This window comes from Myxocyprinus asiaticus, chromosome 9 (assembly GCF_019703515.2).
Source record: "Myxocyprinus asiaticus isolate MX2 ecotype Aquarium Trade chromosome 9, UBuf_Myxa_2, whole genome shotgun sequence".
In the NCBI taxonomy this organism is placed as follows: Eukaryota; Metazoa; Chordata; class Actinopteri; order Cypriniformes; family Catostomidae; genus Myxocyprinus; species Myxocyprinus asiaticus.
Window position 1 is genome coordinate 26,167,382 of NC_059352.1, and position 19,999 is coordinate 26,187,380.

The 19,999-nt window shown below is 38.5% G+C and overlaps 1 protein-coding gene and 1 long non-coding RNA gene across 18 annotated transcripts in view; one reads left to right on the forward strand and one right to left on the reverse strand.

Moving 5' to 3' along the window:
• LOC127445611 (disks large homolog 1) overlaps positions 1 to 19,999 on the reverse strand; it is a 234,115-nt gene that overhangs the window by 188,355 nt on the left and 25,761 nt on the right. The window lies entirely within an intron of this gene.
• Positions 277 to 9,550, forward strand: LOC127445624 (uncharacterized). Its single transcript, XR_007898023.1, has 6 exons — positions 277 to 412; positions 3,493 to 3,627; positions 7,992 to 8,087; positions 8,157 to 8,222; positions 8,798 to 9,177; positions 9,308 to 9,550. It is a non-coding gene; the product is annotated as an uncharacterized LOC127445624 (long non-coding RNA).

A 19,999-nucleotide genomic window follows, 5' to 3' on the forward strand; every position in this document is an offset into this window, starting at 1 on the left:
CGACTTGATGCCTTCATCCAGCGAGTTCACTGCCCTGTTTTTCCGTCCTCTCTCTTGCTTGACTTGACTCAATCGCTCTGACAAATTAAAGCGCTCCCAAAGAGAGCTGCACTTCAAGGAGCTCTGGAGGAGCCATGCTGCCTGCTGTGATCGGGAGGTGAGGCAATGGGAAGAAGAGGAACAGGAGGAGGAAGAGGAGGTTTAGAGGGCAGCGGGGTTTTGTGTCACAATGCGAGGGACTCTCTACTCCGCCGCCACATGCGATCCATCAGCACTGCTGCACTTCCACCTGCTGCAGAGGAGCCACTGCCCTGCTACTTCTACTCGGAGGAAAGAGGGAAAGGCTTGGATGCTCTCCCGCTCAGGAACTATCCAAACAAGACACGAAGAGCAGTGCAGAGAGAGAGGAGAGGTAAGCAGACTGAAGGGGGAGGGGCGAGCAGCAGCGTTGAGCTTATTACGTAGTTCACTAGAGAGAAACTGAAGAGTTTCTGAGCTGAAGGTTGCAGCACGTGGACCAGGAGAGAAGGGTGAAAACAAAAGGGGACAGTTTGGAGGTGAAACATTCAGAAGGATGCAAAGACTGCATTCTTTTTAAACAGATTTTAAAATACAAGGACAACAGAGGAGGGAGAATATTGCATTAAATGGCTGATTTGAGAGTGACCTCTGACATGCAGTCATGAAATCTGATCCCAATTGATTAATACCTCAATGAAGTTAAAAACTTCAAACTTTTCAAAAAATACATCTCTTAATCAGTATATTTTTCTGTTGCTGCTGCAGAGCAAGTACGAAGGCTTTCTACTGCTAGAACATACACAGACATACAGTGTTAAGCATGTGGACATGCTGCTGCACAATTAGACATACATACAATCCCCATGTAGCAGATCTAGATAAGTGGAGCTAGGAATGAGGAGGATTTTAGAAAAAACCTCTTGCAGTGTGCTGCAGTGAAACCGGCTTACTTACAAAACTGAGCAATTTATATTTTAGACAAGGAGAGTACGCAAGTTTAATGGATACCTGATTACATGTCAAAAGAACTATCAGCTTACACCTAGTGAGCCGATTGGCTAACAAACAAGATCAAAGAACCTATCAGCTTGCGTCATGTAGTTTCATGCCTGAACTCCAATCATTTTTCTCACACCATTAGTATATATTTTTTTCTTGCTTTAAGCATAAACCTACATTTTGTTAGTTTTAAAAATGTTTAGATATTTTTAATGAACAACAATATAAATAATTATTTTTTTGAAATGCAAACAATTATTGCAAAAAATCCAAGGGTTGTACTAAAGTGAATCAAGGGTTGGACGCAAAGGGATTTCTTACTTCTCCAACAAAACAACAAATTCAAATAGTAATGGTAAAGAGGAATTCCTGGTGATCTGACAGCAATGCTTTTCTTTTAGAGCTAAAATTTGGTATTTCCGGCAACATTTTAGAGATCCTCCTAAATTATGAAGCACAGGCTTATTAGTGGGCTGTAATAAATCAGAGTATGATCATTTCTCCTCTGCCCCTCCTTTCTCCTGCACCCCTGCCACACTAAATAATTTGAGCTGTTATATCATCAGTGTGCAGGGAGGCATGCACATCCCAGAGTACTACAGCATAAACACACACTCACATTCACACTATAATAAATGTAAAAAAAAATAATATCTGCATCTGCAGCAAGACTGTGCTGCATTATTTGGTTATTGGAGGCAAACAACCCATCTTTGTCATAAAGCAGCATGATACTTTTTTCTATATAACAATATGGAACAATCACATTTTTAGAGGGATGACTAGTATAAAAACATACAGTTCTAGCTTACAGCTCTGTTTTTTAATATTGTATATGTTTTTAAGCAATACCCACAACTCACCAGCTCCATTTGTCCAATTATTACTGTAACCTCCTTATTTTTAGCACTACTTGTAATTCATCAGAATTCCTTATATGAAAACTGGAAATGTTGAAATTAGCCTGATCGCATGAAAAAGACTTGACTGCGGCAACATTTTTGCAAAGTGAAATTACGTGAAATTACACGTATTGATGCAGTTGAGTTGAAATGTCCACTAAGGGGTGCTAAAAGCTTAAAAGATAATGTTTTCCCAAAAAGTGTTTTTAAGGTTAAAGCTGAAGTATGTAATTTCTGCAACACTAGCACCACCAAACGCAATTGCAAAAATAAACAATGTTTTCAAAACAGCTTTCTGAATACGCCTCTCATCTGCAGTGTTCAAACAGTCAGATAGTCCGACCCCCAACTCATGCCACTGGTTGAATAACTCCGTTGGGGCGGGTCGCTCAAAACGAACAGGAATTTTTATAGCACCACAGAGATACAGTGTTTACAGTTTTCGAGAAAATGAATATATGAATGGCTTACTTATAGTTGTCTCTGCATATTGGGATAAAAGAAAGTATTTTAACACTGAAAAAGTTACATCAGATTTAATGCTCTGTGGTACATTAAATGGAATTTTACATTTAAAAAAAACAACGCCCCTACCCAAAATCCTGCACCAAACCGATCGTGTCATAAAAGCAAATGTGAGATGAAAAACGCAATAGCTGAAGCAACCACATCACTTTGTGGTATAATGGCTTTACACCTCTATGCCATTTACCATATACTGGATTGATTACACTACTGTTTTGTATGACTGAGAGATATACAGCGTATGCTTGTTTAATGATGTTTTACACTCGGTTAGAAATATATCTATCCAATACTTGAGAATTTACTGACAAACTAGTGCAGAGAAGCACACAAAAGACCTTAATATTGCAATGATTGCAATGATGAACTGCTCAAAATTAAAGCCCACATGAAGAAAGGATGGTCACTTTCTTAGTATCAGTCAAAACTTGGAAAGATAAGTAACATAGCCTTTGGTAAAAACATTTCCGTGGTTTGTATACATTAAGAACAGAATCCCATCCATCATCCAATCCTTTTTTCAACTACATGATTTAATCTGACACCATGACTGTGGCAGGGCAGAGGGTGGGGCCGGGTCATGATTCTACACAGGAGACGGCAGTGCGACAGAGAGAGTGAGTTACGGACAGCTGTCCAACACTCCCTCTCTGTTGCACTGCCGTCTCCAGTCGGCCCTTATCCCTTTCGCGCTAATCAGCCCAATTAGGGGCCGGGTGTGTAGAATCACATCCCGGCCCTGCCCTCCACCCTGCCACAGTGACATTGGTGATATTTACGATGACTTTTGGATGAGTTTCGATCCCAAAACATTATTCATCCACAGCTGAAGCAGATTATTAATGTCTAAATCAATCCCTCCGCCTGAAAGTTTCAAGGAGAAAGGGACGAATCTTCCAGAGATGCCATCCATAAACTTGGCTCTATGTTTCAAGCAAAGTTTGTGTATTGCTGTGCACTCAGCAGATTCTATGAGAACAATAAGGACTTCTCCTCTAATAAACTGCATACGCAGGCTGATGCTAATCATACTATTGCCTTGCAGAAGTAGATAATCTATCTAGATCGCAGACTGCTGAATTCCCATGATACCATCAAAGAATCAGATACATGGAAGACTGAAACGGTGTATGCAGAGAACCACATCCAAGCGGGGAGAAAATCATCTCTAATTGGCCAGGTGAGATTTACATTCATTTCTGTTGTTTTTGTCTTTAGAGAACTTTATGCCATCTTCTTGGATTGCAGAAAATCTTTTTTATTTTTATTTTTATCGTAAAAAGAAAATGCAGGTACATAATGATGACATTATGAGAAAAAGTTATAAAACTGCACAAAAGTTATCAAGGTTATGACACGTGTGGTAATATCCCATATAGTACAGTACATTGTCCCATACATCAGGATATTAAAAAAGATGATCTAAAGGTGAAGTTAATGTTGACAGCTTACAAGCCTGAACATAGAATCAATGTCATTATTAACAGTGTCTCTAATAAGTCTATGACCACAACTGTTCTGTTTAACCACTCTGCATGACCTTCGGGAATCCCTAATGGAATTATACAAATGAAGCAATGAAACCAAGATGAATGTTAATACAATCACAGACTAAATATATTTTAGGTTTTTCAGGGCTGATTTCTGATAGTTGCAATGTGGTAGAGATACGTTCCAAAACGTTTATATATATATATATGTGCAATATTTTACATTTAAATTCAAAATTCTTAGATTTTTTATTTTTTTTGCTGACAAATGCTAGAGTGACAGTTTATATTCTGTAATGTGACAATAATGAATCAAGTAGACATGGACACAACTATTGCATCAAAAAGTGTCGATAAGACTGTACAACCAATAAGAGTACATTGTTAGAAAAACAGGGTTTAGATGTAACAGTAGATTATGATTAGTTAGTATGGTGAGAGTTATTACTTAAAGGAATATTCCGTGTTCAGTACTAGTTAAGCTCAATCAATAGCATTTGTGGTATAATGTTGATTACCAAAAAAAAAAAAAAGAAGTACAAATCTGGGTTGCAGTGAGGCACTTACAATGGAAGTGAATGGGGCCAATCCGTAAATGTTAAAATACTCACCGTTTCAAAAGTATAGCCACAAGACGTAAACAATATGTATTAACATGATTTTAGTGTTATCAAATCGCTTACTAACCTTTTCTGTGTAAAGTTATAGCCACTTTTACAGCTTCCTTTCCATGACGATGTAACGTCAACAAACCCAAAAACCCTAACACAACTGTAAAAATTACGATTTAAACAACTTTACAGCTCAAATAATACATACATTTTAACAGAAGAATTAATGCAAGTGCTTTTATAAAATTATAATCTTCACATTTCTGCTTTTTAACCTGGATTATTCCTTTAATCATGTATGTCATTAGGTTTAGTTTATGGATGTGGTCACAGTCACACTTGCAAATTAAATATTAACTTTTTTGTGTTAACTTTGTACTCGTATATTCTGGAAAGGTTTGTCTGCTCTGAAATATGGTGCACTAACTGGACTAAAGTGTTATGATGACACACAGTGGTCAGACGTTTGTGTCAGTGAGTGAATACTAAGAGAAAGCATTGACCAAAGCAGAGCTCTGAGGAAGAACATGAATATAGTTGATAAAAAAAGTACCACTGTAAAGTCATGGTAATTTGGACACTACCATGAAGTTATGTACCTTAGAGTGCCAGAAAAAAACCATGGTACATGAATATGGTAACTATACAGTACCATGGTATATATCAAAATTATTAACCTCAAGGACCATCTGTCAATACATTAAAAAAATGCAGCTCGGCAAGCAGCTAGATGTGTATGAAACAACTCTTCAAAACAACAAATTACTTTCAAGGGCAGAAAGCTGACCTCAAACTTTAGAACACTGACAAACATGGTCTTTATTCTGAAATATATAATTTATAATTAATGCAAGTGTTGTACGCATACCCGTTAACGTTTTAACATCAAAAGCAGAGAATAATCTGATGATCTTAACTCTCATGTTTTCTTGTGTTGTCGTATTTTTTGAATAAGCTGATTTTTGGTAGTTATCAGAGTATTGGTGTTCATGTAAATGCGCTCATTAATGGCAAGGGAAGATTATCAGTGAACAACACCTTAATTTGCAGTATGTTCATGTGTATGGCTTCAGAAGATTCAGAATATAATGCAAATGTTGCATGAACTACATTTATGATACTTTTATGGAGCTTTATTAGTGTTTTATGCACTAATCTACAGTGGTGTGAAAAAGTGTTTGCCCCCTTCCTGATTTCTTATTTGTTTGCATGTTTGTCACACTTAAATGTTTCAGATCATCAAACAAGTTTAAATATTAGTCAAAGATAACACAAGTAAACACAAAATGCAGTTTTTAAATGAAGGTTGTTATTATTAAGGGAAAACAAAATCCAAACCTACATGGCCCTGTGTGAAAAAGTGATTGCCCCCTAAACCTAATAACTGGTTGGGCCACCCTTAGCAGCAACAACTGCAATCAAGCGTTTGCGATAACTTGCAATGAGTCTTTAACAGCGCTGTGGAGGAATTTTGGCCGACTCATCTTTGCAGAATTGTTGTAATTCAGCCACATTGGAGGGTATTCGAGCATGAACTGCCTTTTTAAGGTCATGCCACAGCATCTCAATAGGATTCAGGTCAGGACTTTGACTAGGCCACTCCAAAGTCTCCATTTTGTTTTTCTTCAGCCATTCAGAGGTGGACTTGCTGGTGTGTTTTGGATCATTGTCCTGCTGCAGAACCCAAGTTCGCTTCAGCTTGAGGTCACGAACAGATGGCCGGACATTCTCCTTCAGGATTTTTTGGTAGACAGCAGAATTCATGGTTCCATTTATCACAGCAAGTCTTCCAGGTCCTGAAGCAGTAAAACAGCCCCAGACCATCACACTACCACCACCATATTTTACTGTTGGTATGATGTTCTTTTTCTGAAATGTGGTGTTACTTTTACGCCAGATGTATGGAACACACACCTTCCAAAAAGTTCAACTTTTGTCTCGTCAGTCCACAGAGTATTTTCCCAAAAGTCTTGGGGATCATCAAGATGTTTTCTGGCAAAAATGAGACGAGCTTTAATGTTCTTTTTGCTCAGCAGTGGTTTTCATCTTGGAACTCTGCCATGCAGGCCATTTTTGCCCAGTCTCTTTCTTATGGTGGAGTCATGAACACTGACCTTAACTGAGGCAAGTGAGGCCTGCAGTTCTTTGGATGTTGTTGTGGGGTCTTTTGTAACCTCTTGGATGAGTCGTCGCTGCGCTCTTGGGGTAATTTTGGTCGGCCGGCCACTCCTGGGAAGGTTTACCACTGTTCCATGTTTTCGCCATTTGTGGATAATAGCTCTCACTGTGGTTCTCTGGAGTCCCAAAGCTTTAGAAATGGCTTTATAACCTTTTCCAGATTGATAGATCTCAATTACTTTCTTTCTCATTTGTTCCTGAATTTCTTTGGATCTCGGCATGATGTCTAGCTTTTGAAGATCTTTTGGTCTACTTCACTTTGTCAGGCAGGTCCTATTTAAGTGATTTCTTGTTTGAGAACAGGTGTGGCAGTAATCAGGCCGGGGTGTGGCTAGAGAAATTGAACTCGGGTGTGATGAACCACAGTTAAGTTATGTTTTAACAGGTGGGGCAAACACTTTTTCACACAGGGCCATGTAGGTTTGGATTTTGTTTTCCCTTAATAATAACAACCTTCATTTAAAAACTGCATTTTGTGTTTACTTGTGTTATCTTTGACTAATATTTAAACTTGTTTGATGATCTGAAACATTTAAGTGTGACAAACATGCAAAAAAATAAGAAATCAGGAAGGGGGCAAACACTTTTTCACACCACTGTATATATGTAACTGGATTGCTCATGACGTAACAACAGTGAAGCTACTGCGCCGCCATCTTTGTATTCCCTAACATGCTGTACTCCCCATGGGTCTTAATGGGAAATCATCTGATTTTGGCGAGTAATTTTTTCCCATCCAGTCACTTTTTTTTTAAATGTTTTTTTTTTTTTTTTGCATATACAGCATCACAATGCAATCTTCCTATACATGTAATGAGTTATTTATTTGGACTCTCATTTTTTTCCCCTGCTTATTCTAAGTGTGAGCGTGTTATGTTACTCTTTATTGCAGCAGCATTACCTTCAGCAGCGCACGTGTTACCTCAATAGAAATAAGTTTAAGAAACTGAGGCAAGATATCAGTAGACATTTTCAAACATATGTTTTGCAGGCTTTAAAGTGTTTATTCTGAATACATAATTATACTTTGTAACTTTTGTTTATGTTCAACATTCATTGTGGTTAAATGAGTAGGCTAAATGAATATTAGCTATGTAGCTAACATTAGCTTAGGAAAATAACCACAGTGAATAACAGCATAGCTCACCCAGTTAGCTTTTTTGGTCAAGTTGGATATCTACTTGCAGATCAACACCGGTGATACAACTGATTAATATAATGTGGGCTTGCATTAATTCTCTGTGTGTGATTTGTACTTTTTGCAGTGCAGGCCTGAACACGGCCCAACTCGCGGGCATAATTTCTAAAGTGGTCAACTGGAATTCACAAGGAGCACATGGATATTGTAGAAGTTAAACAAGGTAAGTTTGCAGCTTGGATTTCAATAATCATCCCATTGAATGTTAGATAAAACCGGAATTGGTTTGCAGCAGGAGGAAAAAGCTGTATGAGGAGACAATTGTCAGCCTGGCTTCACTGAAGGGCTGTTTTAACAGGTAAGAGAATAGACATCTGCTTTTATTTGCAATGTATATACTTTTGCAACATGCAGTATAACAATAGTCTTACAAAATTGCTGTGTTTCTGACAACTTTAACTATTAATAAGAAAAGTTGACCCAAAAATGTAAATTCTGTCATCATTTACTTAACCTCATGTCCTTCCAAATCCATGTGATTTTCTTTTACAGAACCCAAAAGAAGGTATTTTGTATTCCATACAAGGAAAGTAAATGGTGAGCAAAATAGCTTGTTTTGGTCACCATCGACTTTCATTATATGGACAAAAACATTTTTAAAATCATCTTTTGTGTGCCACATAAAAAGCCATACAGGTTTGGAAGGACATGAGGTTGAGTAAATGATGACAGAATTTACATTTTGGGTGAACTATCCCTTTTAATGTATGTATAATACACTTCTCATCTGTTTTTTATCTTTGCTACATATTGTTATAAAAAAAAAAAAGTTGATTATTTTCAAAATTTAATTTCAGGGGATGGGCTTGGCTCTTGCAGAGAGGGTTACTGGCAGTAGGAACTGATCTTTATATTTTACTGATTGTTTTGCAGTACAAGCTTGCCCAGAGTTTTCCTAAGCCATCTGGAGTGTGATGCAGCACATGTTTCCTTGGCAATGAAGTGGAGCCTGATGTTAGTGCAGCTTTCTGCAATGCATTTTGAGTATGAAGATGTGATTGTTGTATGGTTCTAGGTTGAACATGTGTGTCTCAAGTTCCTTGAATGCAGAACCACCATGGAGTTCCAGAACCTTTGTGGAGACCCTGGAGATTGGCCTTGTGAGTGTGTGCTGTTGAATAAATCTCTCAGCTGTCTTGCAGACTTTCAGGACGCTGTCTGACAGTCTGATAAGTCCACCTCGGGACTTCATGTCGAGCAGTGTGTGTCCAAGTTCATCTTGGGAAGAGCTGTCGACACTGAGTGCTGATAAGGTAGTGCACTGAAACTTCTTCATAGTTGTTTTAACTACAAAGCCTGCTATGTACCCCACCACAGCCTCTTTGAACATGGACAAGCTGGGAAGACTTATAGTGATGTTTTTCTCTGTGTCTTCTGTTTCAGGTTGAATGTCATTTTGCCAGAATGCCAGCATATCAGAATATATTGCCTCCAGTACCACTGTGCTAACCAGTGGAGAACAGTTGCCACTAGCTCCGATGGCATGTCTAGCTACCATTCTTTTGAAAGCTGACATAAATTGCCTTGCTGTGGCATTGTTGTTAAATCCATTAGCAGATTTGTCCCCACATATCTTCGAATTGTTATTGTATTGTTCAGTTTAATAGTCCATTTTTGTGTGTACTTAGAAGTTTTTGTTATTGAAAATATATATATATATATATATATATATATATATATATATAATATATGATTTCCTTGAGTGTGCATAAATGTCAATACACCTCTGTCTGATTATGATTTAATAGATATGGGGATTGTGGAAATATTGATTTATTGATTGGCCAATGATTAAATGCTCACTAGCTAGTAAGTACATATTCCAGAAATGAATGCAAATGCATGGGATAATTCCATTAAATAAAGGTAAATTCATGTATATACTATATACTGCATATGAACTTGTGTGTATATATACACTATACTACATTTTTTTATTTGGTTCTTCTGGTTTATTCTAAAGAGGTACTGTCTAGTTACAATATTAACACAAAGCTAGTCGTTTTTATTAACAATCACTGATCTCAGTGATTATAACTTTTTTAAAACTTTATGAAGGCAGAGAAATGTTGCATCCTGTAACAATCTGCAGATATCGCTATTGGATACATTTGCTTTAAAAAAGGGTTAATTTATATACTTTGATGTTGTATTTTTACTGTTGATTATTAAAGATTATGATCGTTATGCCCACTCTAAATGGGGATAATGACTCATTTGTGCTTAATAGGTACATAGTCTGTATAAATTACAACCTGTGGGCACTTTTGCCACATCCTTTAGTGAACGTTGTTTCACAGTTAAATGCAGCACATCGGGTCATCTTGAGAGTTTCGTCCGTTGGCGGTCGATGCCCTCTGTCGGTAGGGAATAGTAAGATGGCCACCAGAGCACTTCCGGTGCTTCAACTACTGCTGGCAGTTTAGAACTCTATGAGCTATCCAGTTATATATATAGATTAGTGGTTTTATGCCATTTTTTGGAACTTGACAGCTGTGGTCACTATAAACTGTCATTTTATAGAATCTACTTTTGTGTTCCACTGAAAAAATAACACCATATGGGTTTGGAACAACATGAGGTTTAGTAAATAATTACTGAATTTTCATTTTTGAGTGAACTTTTCCTTTAAAACCTCAAGAATCATGTTGTTGAGGGTTACATCCCTGTATGGATACAGAGTACGATAAGTCACACTGTGGCAGCCGGGGTGTGGTCAAGCATACCTTGTACACACACACCCATGTATAAAGACCTATTCACACAAAATCCATTACGATTTTGCGATTCAAACTTACGACGAAACGTCTTTTCACACCGAGACTGTAAAAAATTTAAAAAAAAATTACCTTACCCCTATACAGTAGGCAGCGTTGTTGCTGTTCTACAAACATATTTATACTAGTTTCTAGCATTCAGCTGAGATTAATATATTGAACGCTATTAAAGCATTTATTTACCTAATTTTAAATAGTTTCATTTTGTTCTTTCTATGGTGTTGATGCATTTTCGAGTACATAATCTGTTTTTTTTTGGTTTGTTTGTTTTTTGTGAGTGAGATGCTGAGTAAAGAGCTCTGTTGCATAAATCTACATCCTATTTATATTTGCATGTGTATTTATATCGCTGTATCTTGTGTTATATTATCCAGGCATTAATCCATGCATTCTAAATATAAAAGTTGGGTTCAGGAGTCCGTTTGAAATATACCCGTATATAAATACAGAAGAATAATGATAATAATAATGTACATTAAGAATAACAGGCATAGTATAAAATATGATGCATTATATTACAAATAATATAAAAGAAAACACTGGCTGGTCTTTTCTTTATTTGAATAATTGCATAATTGTATTGAATTCAGGGTTTCTTGTGGTTAGAAAAGACCACAGGAATACTTTGTTATATTATACTTAATTATACTTAACTTATACTTAAGTTATATTATACTTATTATACTTAATAAAAATAGCATTGTGGTTCTGCAGTTCGTTTGTCTACAGAAAAATATTGCATGCAAAGAGTCTTTTTATGAGATATTTTACTACGAGCTTAGAGCAAATGAATTGTCGAACCTCGCTGCTATTTTTAATGCCATATAACAGGCACAGTGATATCCATATTAAATAATGTACATTAAGACAAAACACCATATATTTTATCAAATATTCTAAAAAGAATGTGTACAGCTTCTATATTTTTTATTTACTGCATATTTGCATTGAATTTACTGTTTTTGTGCACGAGTAAAGCAGGAATACACTCCAGAGTCTTTATGTTTATGAACATAATACATGCACATATCTACAGACCGGGTTTATGTTTGCAGTACAAAGGGTCCATGAAATGCAACTATTTATTTTTAAGTATAAAAATATACTGTATATAATTTTCGGGATGTGTATCAGCAGCACGTCCAATGCTGGTGTTTGCCAGTTGACGAGCGCCACCAATGAGCTGGACTGAGCAGCTGCAGCGACTCTGGAAAGATTACAAAAAGCTAGTGTCTCATTGGTCAGTCAGTTTCCATTGCAGTCAGAAAAAATTAAATAAATTGGACCACTTTCCGTAAAAAAAAAAAAAAAAAACCTGTGTCTGGCATTTGGACCAAGTCACCACTGACTTCGCTTGTGCCACTCAACATGTCAAAAGACTTTAAGATCTATCACATACTTGGGCTGGTTTAAATTGAGAGCATCTTCTTTAAGTAATAATTTTTCATATTTTGTTTATGTTTTATTTATGTGAGTGAAACAATATGTATGATGTATACCATTTGTAAACATTAACAACTGTGTATCAAGAATATTTCTGAAATTTGCTATACACTAATTGTCCAGTTCACTAACTGAATGTTTTTACTAGGGGTGCGATGAAACGTCAGTTTGTGGGGATGTGAGTAATTGTGTGTGATAGCGGTCTATCTATAAAGTACTGGTAGTCCTGTTTGCTAGCACAATAATGTTGTGGTGGACAGAATATTTAAACTGGTTGCATAAAATACTTTGAACAGGCAAAATACTCTGAATAGTCTACTTAAAAACACTGCTACCATCTCTATCTGACAAATGTTATTCATCTGATTGTAAGCATATGTGTTTTGGTGTGCTGTTTGTTTGACCGCCGAAATCATTTATGTATAAATAACATAAGTCGCTTTTGACTATCAAAAGACCTTTCAGGACAACAAAAAAACATGACTTACATTCCGGAAAATATGTAATGTTGAGTCTGTTAAAAATAGGTACTCTGATGACACTAGCACAGCGATACTGGACACTCTGACTGCAGGGATGCATTCTTACCAGGACATCATTGAGACAGACAGCTCATCAGGCTGTTTAGGATTATTGAGCCACACTGTACAAAAAAATCCTGTTAAATTTAAGGTAAAAAACTGGCAGCTGTGGTTGCCAGAAATTTACTGTAAGAAAATACGGTAACCACGCTTCAGGCTTTACGGGATTTAATTTCAATGCCTGTATATTTTACAGTGCGTTACCGTTTATATTATTAAATGATGTAAACTTAATACTTTAACCTTCTGAAACTGTAAAAATCTGCTTTTTACTTTATAATGTATTGTTACCTTAGTATTTACAGAAAGGCACATGATGACATGAAGTTCATCAGTAGTGGCCTTTCCAAGAGCGATGACCAATAAACATATTGAGACAGTGCTCAGTGTCACTCACACAAACACTAAACACCATCAGGGTAACACATGTGAAATAAAATAATGCAGTAAACATTAACTAAACTACATCTAATATAACACAGAAAACCCCAATGTAGATATTAAAAATAAGAAGAAACAACTATTCCCATAAAATATAATGAAATGTGATGGGGAATTCTGGGAACGCCCGATTATTGTTTATTTAACAGTAATTTTAACAATAATTTACCGTAAAATTACAAGTATTGTCTTTTTACATATATTATAATTTTTTTACCGTATAACTGCCCATTTACCAATGAACTTTTTTTTACTGTAGCATTTTTACAGTCTTTTACCGTTAAAATTACGTGCACATATTACGTGAAATATTTTACAGTGCACATGAAAGCCTGCTAACAATCCAGTACGGGCAATACCTCACAGTAAAAATACCCCACAGGTTCATTTACGGCCTACTAGAGAGCTATTACTGGAAACGCATGTCATTTAGGTACAGCACTCAAAAATTTGCATTTCTAGGTCAACATGCACGTAGTGCAAGAAAAGTAGTGATCCATTTTTGACAGCAAGAACTCATAGATTATTCAGTGCAGCGAGTATTTGGCTAAATTATAAAGGTTATTACAACTATTACTACTTTCGGTGTCCAAATTCTTTATTATTTGATTTCCACCCCACAGCAAGGTATAGTGTTTATTATAGCACTGACTGCATGACTGACTCTTCCATACGGATGGTCCAGCCGTCTCTCTGCAATCTGTCACAGTTGCTCTTGCACAGATATGTAGGAGCTCTCTGGGATAGCCCTGGTAACCTATGGTGACAGCTCTGGAGGCATCAGTGACATAAAGGCCTCCCTCTTTCCTGCGATGCACAGAGAGATTCAATTCCAGCACTTCTGAAAGATGATAAGGGACTCCTCTCGGTGGCCAAAATGTGAAGCGCACAATCATTTTGAAGGCATGGAGTGTGTCTCTCACATACAAATGCAATGTGGAATATTATCACTTAACAATTAACCCATGACACAATTTTTAATAGCCTCAAGGATCAATGTTGTAAATGTCAGGATACCCAATGCTGAGCAAATTCATATTTTTGCAGTGTATTGTTTATTCAACAACAGAGAAATACATGGTGACAAACTGTAATAATTAAGTAGTTTGCAACCAATATTATGTTAATGTTGGATCCTTTTTATGTGATATTGTGATTGTAAATTTCTGAAAAGAGTGTTTGAAATCAAACAAAATGATTTGTAATTTTTTGGTCTAATTTATTTGTGGTCTGTATTTCAATGCCTATAAAGTTAGATTGAATCACATTTCTGCATGTCTGCTGACAATTAAATGAACAGTAAACAAAAGCCAAATTACTAAAAGAGTATTGACCTTACTTCAGCTGTTGATAGTTGATAACTTGAAAACAATTCACATATGCTTGATATGTGATAACTTTAGTGAACAAAATGCAACTTGTCTGCCTAATTTCCAACCAACACTAAGAAGAGAATTCACTAAACACTTGTGCCACTTTTGCATGTGGTATTTTTTTATTTATTTTTTTTAAAACCTATGTCTTATTCACTAATCATGACAACGTAGTTTAAGAAATCGCAAGCAGTGCTGAAATAGTATGGAAGCCACAGAGTGCCAATTAAAAAACAATGAAGAAATAAATTATTAATCTATTTCTTTGAAAATAAAAAACATTGGTAGGGGCCTGGGCAGCTCAGCAAGTAAAGACTTTGACTACCACACCTGGAGTCGCAATTTCCAATACAGGGCATGCTGAGTGACTCCAGTCAGGCTTCTATAGCAACCAATTGGCCCGGTTGCTAGGGTGGGTAGAGTTGGGTTAACCTCCTCGTGGTCGCTATAATGTCGTTCTCGCTCTCGGTGGGGCACGTGGTGAGTTGTGCGTGGATGCCGCAGAATAGTGTGAAGCCTCCACATGCGCTAGGTCTCCGCGGTAACGCGCTCAACAAGCCACGTGATAAAATGTGTGGATTGACTGTCTCAGACGCGGAAGCAACTGAGATTTGTCCTCCGCCACCCGGATTGAGGCGAGTCACTATGCCACCATGAGGACTTAGAGCGCATTGGGAATTGGGCATGCCAAATTGGGGAGAAAAGGGGAGAAAATCCCCCCCAAAATTTAAAAATTAAAACATGGATAAATAAACCAATTTATAAATGGAAAAATAAATAGACACATTTAAATGTGTTTATTTAATTCACATTTTAAAATGTAATTGTATTTAACAATACAATTGTGCATTAATAAATCATGTATTTAATTCTAAATCATGTACTGTATTTAAATCATGTATTTTAATAATAAAATAACAATAGTGATTTCATCGAATATCTCAGCCTCTGAATGGACTAGAAGCTTAATCTAGGTGTCATTAAGCAGAGATTCTCACCTTTGCGATTATATATAGCATTTTGTCATCAATAGTCGATAATATATTTTTCCTATAAAATTGTTTAGCATGCTTTTTCCTGCTGGACTGCATACTTTTTTCGAGACATCTAATTACATTGTATTATTCACCCAAAGTGCAGCACAGAGACAAGTTATAAATGGCTAATTTAGCAGAAAACTGCCTATGGTAAGAGCAGATATAAAGTTTGTGGCTACTTGGGGCTTACAGCAGCAGTGATCGGCACATAAGATACGTTTGTATTTGGTTTAAGGGCAAAACGATAAACTGGTATGGTATTACCATTTATAGTCGAATTCCTGAGAATCTATTGCTAAGTGAAATACTTTCATTTTCATAATAATATTTCTACCACATAACCTCTAGGTGGCACTTATTTGCAACACGGATGTTTTCAGGCCTTATTTTGTTATTTTATGTAACATAATTGCAAAAGTGATTGTGTTCTATTAAAATTTCAGATTCTAAGCTTTCAAATGATACCACATATGCCTGATTTATGCATCTGGGCTCTTTAGGGTCTTAAGCGTAAACTTCATGTTATAGCACTGCCCTCTGGACCCGCCAGCAGGTCTTTCACAGTACTGATGCTGTACAGTCCCGGAAGAGTGAGCCAGATCGATGTTGTCTGCTGCATCCTCTGCTATGTAGCACTTAGAATTGAACTGCGCGTGCAAATTGCATTCAGCACAGATTTTGTGGCCTTCTTTGTGCTGTTGCCTGATAAGCATATTTTTTTTAGTGAATCGGTCGCTAAACCAGCACAGCCAGCACAAGCAAATTCCAGCACAAAAGCACAGCGCTTTTACCGGGTGCAATTTATTCTTAATGAATTCCCTCTATAGTTGAATTATCTATGCCAGTTTCACTGTGTTATAAAAATATTTGTCAATGCAATAAATGCACAGAGCAGAAAATTCCCTTCCATAAGTTAGGCCGGACTGCTTGCATACCAATTCACAAGAAACATGAGACAGTCTTTGCCTGGACACCGAAACACCTCTGTTGCGGCCACCAGAGCACACAAACAGCTGCTCTGACTTACACCACTTGCTAGTACGGTCAACATAAACTCGCAGCACCCGAACTGGGCAAAGCATATGCAATCTTTCATGCTCCTCTGACTCAAATGGGGGAAGATAGAAAGCCTGAAAATGAATAGTCTGCGAGCAAAATAATGTAGAAACGACCTTGGACAAATGGCCCAAACGCGGTCTTAACACCACTCTTAAAAACCCTAGCAAAAAATCCATCCATAAGGGATTGATCAACAGGGCATGCAAATCACCCACCCTTTTAAACAATGCTAATGCTACTAGCAGGGCCATTTTAAAAGTCAGAAACGTATCAGCGACTGCTGCCAAGGGCTCAAAAGGAGCGCCCGAGAGCACCTCTAAAACAACAGATAAATCCCATAAGAGAACGCGGACAGGACGAAAAGGTCTAAGCCTGCCTACCCCGCAGATAAAACGAAAGACGAGAGAATGTCTACCGACAGAGACTCCATTGATAAGTGCATGCTCAACCGCTATAGCGGCAACATAGACTTTGAGCATTGCCGGGGCAACCCCGGCCCCAAAACACTCTTGCAAAAAAATCATTCAAATGATAACCCATCATTCAAAAGAGTGCCCCGTTGAGGTGCCACACCCATAACTTCCACAAGTCTGACCGGGGGTGCCAAATGCTGCCCTGAGCCTGAGACAACATGTGTCTCACTTTCACTCTGCTGAACCTTCTCCAGATTTGTTCCATAATCTGAGGATGTACTGTCCACTCTCCGGGCATCATGCCCTGTCTGGACAGGAGATCCGCCCCCAAATTCAACCGGCCTGGGACATGCATGGCTCGTAGAGACAGCACATTGTCCCGTGCCCACAGAAGAATGCAATGTGCCAGTCTCAGTATGGCATGAGTATGCACTCCTACTTGGCGATTGATGTAGGACACCACCATCCTGTTGTCTGACCGGATAAGGACATGGCTGCTCTGAATCACCGGGAGGAAAATCTTTAACGCCAGCAGCACTGTGAAATTCTCCAGACAGTTTAGGTGCCAATATTGCCGCTGGCCCATCCAAACCCCATAGGCTGGACGACCCACGTATACAGCACCCCAACCCGTGGAGGAGACGTTTGTCGTTATAACTTCGCGGTGACACACCTGTCCCAACGGAACGCCCGACATCAAAAGGCTGGTCCGTTTCCATGTTAACAGAGTTTGGTAGCACCCAAGCGTGACTTTGAAGAGACGGAACACATGCATCAGTGGTTGAAGTCCCTTGAATGACAGTGGAAGCCGTGATCATGAGCCCCAAAAGCCTGTGAAATGTTCTCGCAGGGAGAACGCATCCCACTCTGAACATCGCTAGACACTGGCGAACTGACAGAACGCGAACTGGAGACAGACGCGCCTGCATCGCTCACGAATCCAGCTCCACCCCAAGAAACAGAGTCTGTTGCCCTGGCAATCAAATGGCTGAGAATGACATCTTGATGTTGGGCAGCCAAAGTCTTAGAGTGGGCAAACACCAACCAATTGTTGAGATAATTCAAAACGCGGATGCCTTGAAGCCTCAAGAGCGTCAAAGCTGCATCCATGCATTTTGTGAAACTGCGTGGTGCCAGTGCAAGTCCGAATGGAACGTAAACGTAAAATTTATACGCTTACCCCCGAAAGTGAATCTGAGAAAGCGCCTGTGCTTCGGCGTAATCTGAATATGGAAATAAACGTCCTTCAAATCTATTTTAACAAACCAGTCCCCCGGCTGCACTTGTGACATTATTTGTTTCTGCGTCAGCATTCTGAATTTACATTTCATTAGAGCGAAATTCAAACGTCTCAAAATCCAGAATGGGACGCAAGCCACCATCTTTTTTCAGGACCAGAAAATAATGGCTGTAAAAGCCGCATTCTCTCTGAGAAGGGGGAATCTCCTCTATTCCCCCTTTTACTAAGAGAGAGTGAAATTCCCGAATCAAAAACGGGGCTTCTCGAACAGAAATGTCTGTCGGAAAAAAACCTCATTGAACACCGGCAGAGCCCGCCTGAATTCAATTACATAACCATGCTTTATTGTTCGAAGTACCCAGTTCAAAATGCACAACAGCTGCTGCCAAGCAGACAGACAGGCAGACAGAGGGATTAATGCATGGCTCTTGCCTGCAGCATGACCTTAAACCACTAGATGGTGCGGTTGGTTTTGGCGAATGCCCCAGAACAACAGGCACAGCGGAGGGAAGCCTTCGCTCATCCAATACTGTGGCTTGATAATGTTTTGGCCTTTATTGTATTTAGGCATAAATGATGGGCACCCTGAAATGTATCTACAGCAGGGAAGCTGACAGAATAAACCTTTTCCTTTGTATTTGAACAGGGAAAAGTGTATGAAGATTGTGGGGGAATGTTTATTTGAGAAAACTGGTTCACCACAATGGCCCCAGCATTCTTTATGGGGGGACAACGTGTGGTGCTTATGTTCACTGTGTGTTTTTTTGTACACTTGTCCCCGATGAACATCGAATTCTGATTTGCATGTCTCGAAACATTCGGTCATGGAGACAGAGGTTGAATTCGATCAGCAATTATAAAAAACGGTCACTCTAAATGTATTTACAGCAGAGGACGCCAGATAAACCATCTTCCCTAGCATAGAAAGGGGAAGAATGTGCGAACATGGAGGGAAATTGAAAGCAAACAGGCTCACCACAATGGCATTCTTATGGGGGGACAACGTGTGGTGTTTATGTTAACTGTGTGTTTTGTGTACACTTGTGCTCGATGAACATTGAACTCTGTTATGCATCTCGAGACCCTTGGTCATGGAGACAGAGGCTGAATTTGGGAAGCATTTAAAAAAATCGCTCCCCAGCAAGCTGCAGGGGAAAACTGAACCATATTCTGGTTGTCGGACGTTAGAGGCATGTACAAATTCCGATTCTGACCGAAGGGCAAAACAGGAGAGAAATGGATACGTTCATCTGGTCCAATTTCATTCACTGAATGGGGGCTCATCCTACGTTACACCGCAAGCCCATAGGCTCGTGTTTAGACCTATTTATATTGTACATTGTGTTATATTTCGTGTGCCCCAAGACTCTTGGTCATTGAGGCACAGGCCAAATTCAAGATGGAAATATTCAATGCTCATTCGCCAGCATAAATTACGGGGGAAACTGAGCTAAATTGGTGTACTGAAAAATGGGTTAGACTAAACCGATCTCAGCATATAATGGGGGAACAACATGTAGTACCCGGATAGTGCGAAACACCCTCGCGATCAAAAGCATCACCTTGATCAACTCGTTCCCCAGCGTAAGCCACGGGGGGAAACACGAGGGAAATTCCAAACGGAGCTGATATTAGCTCAAAATCATTCTTTAACGCGATGCGCTTGGTTGGATGGCAAAACCATTGTGTGTAGATCCAACAGCTGATTGAA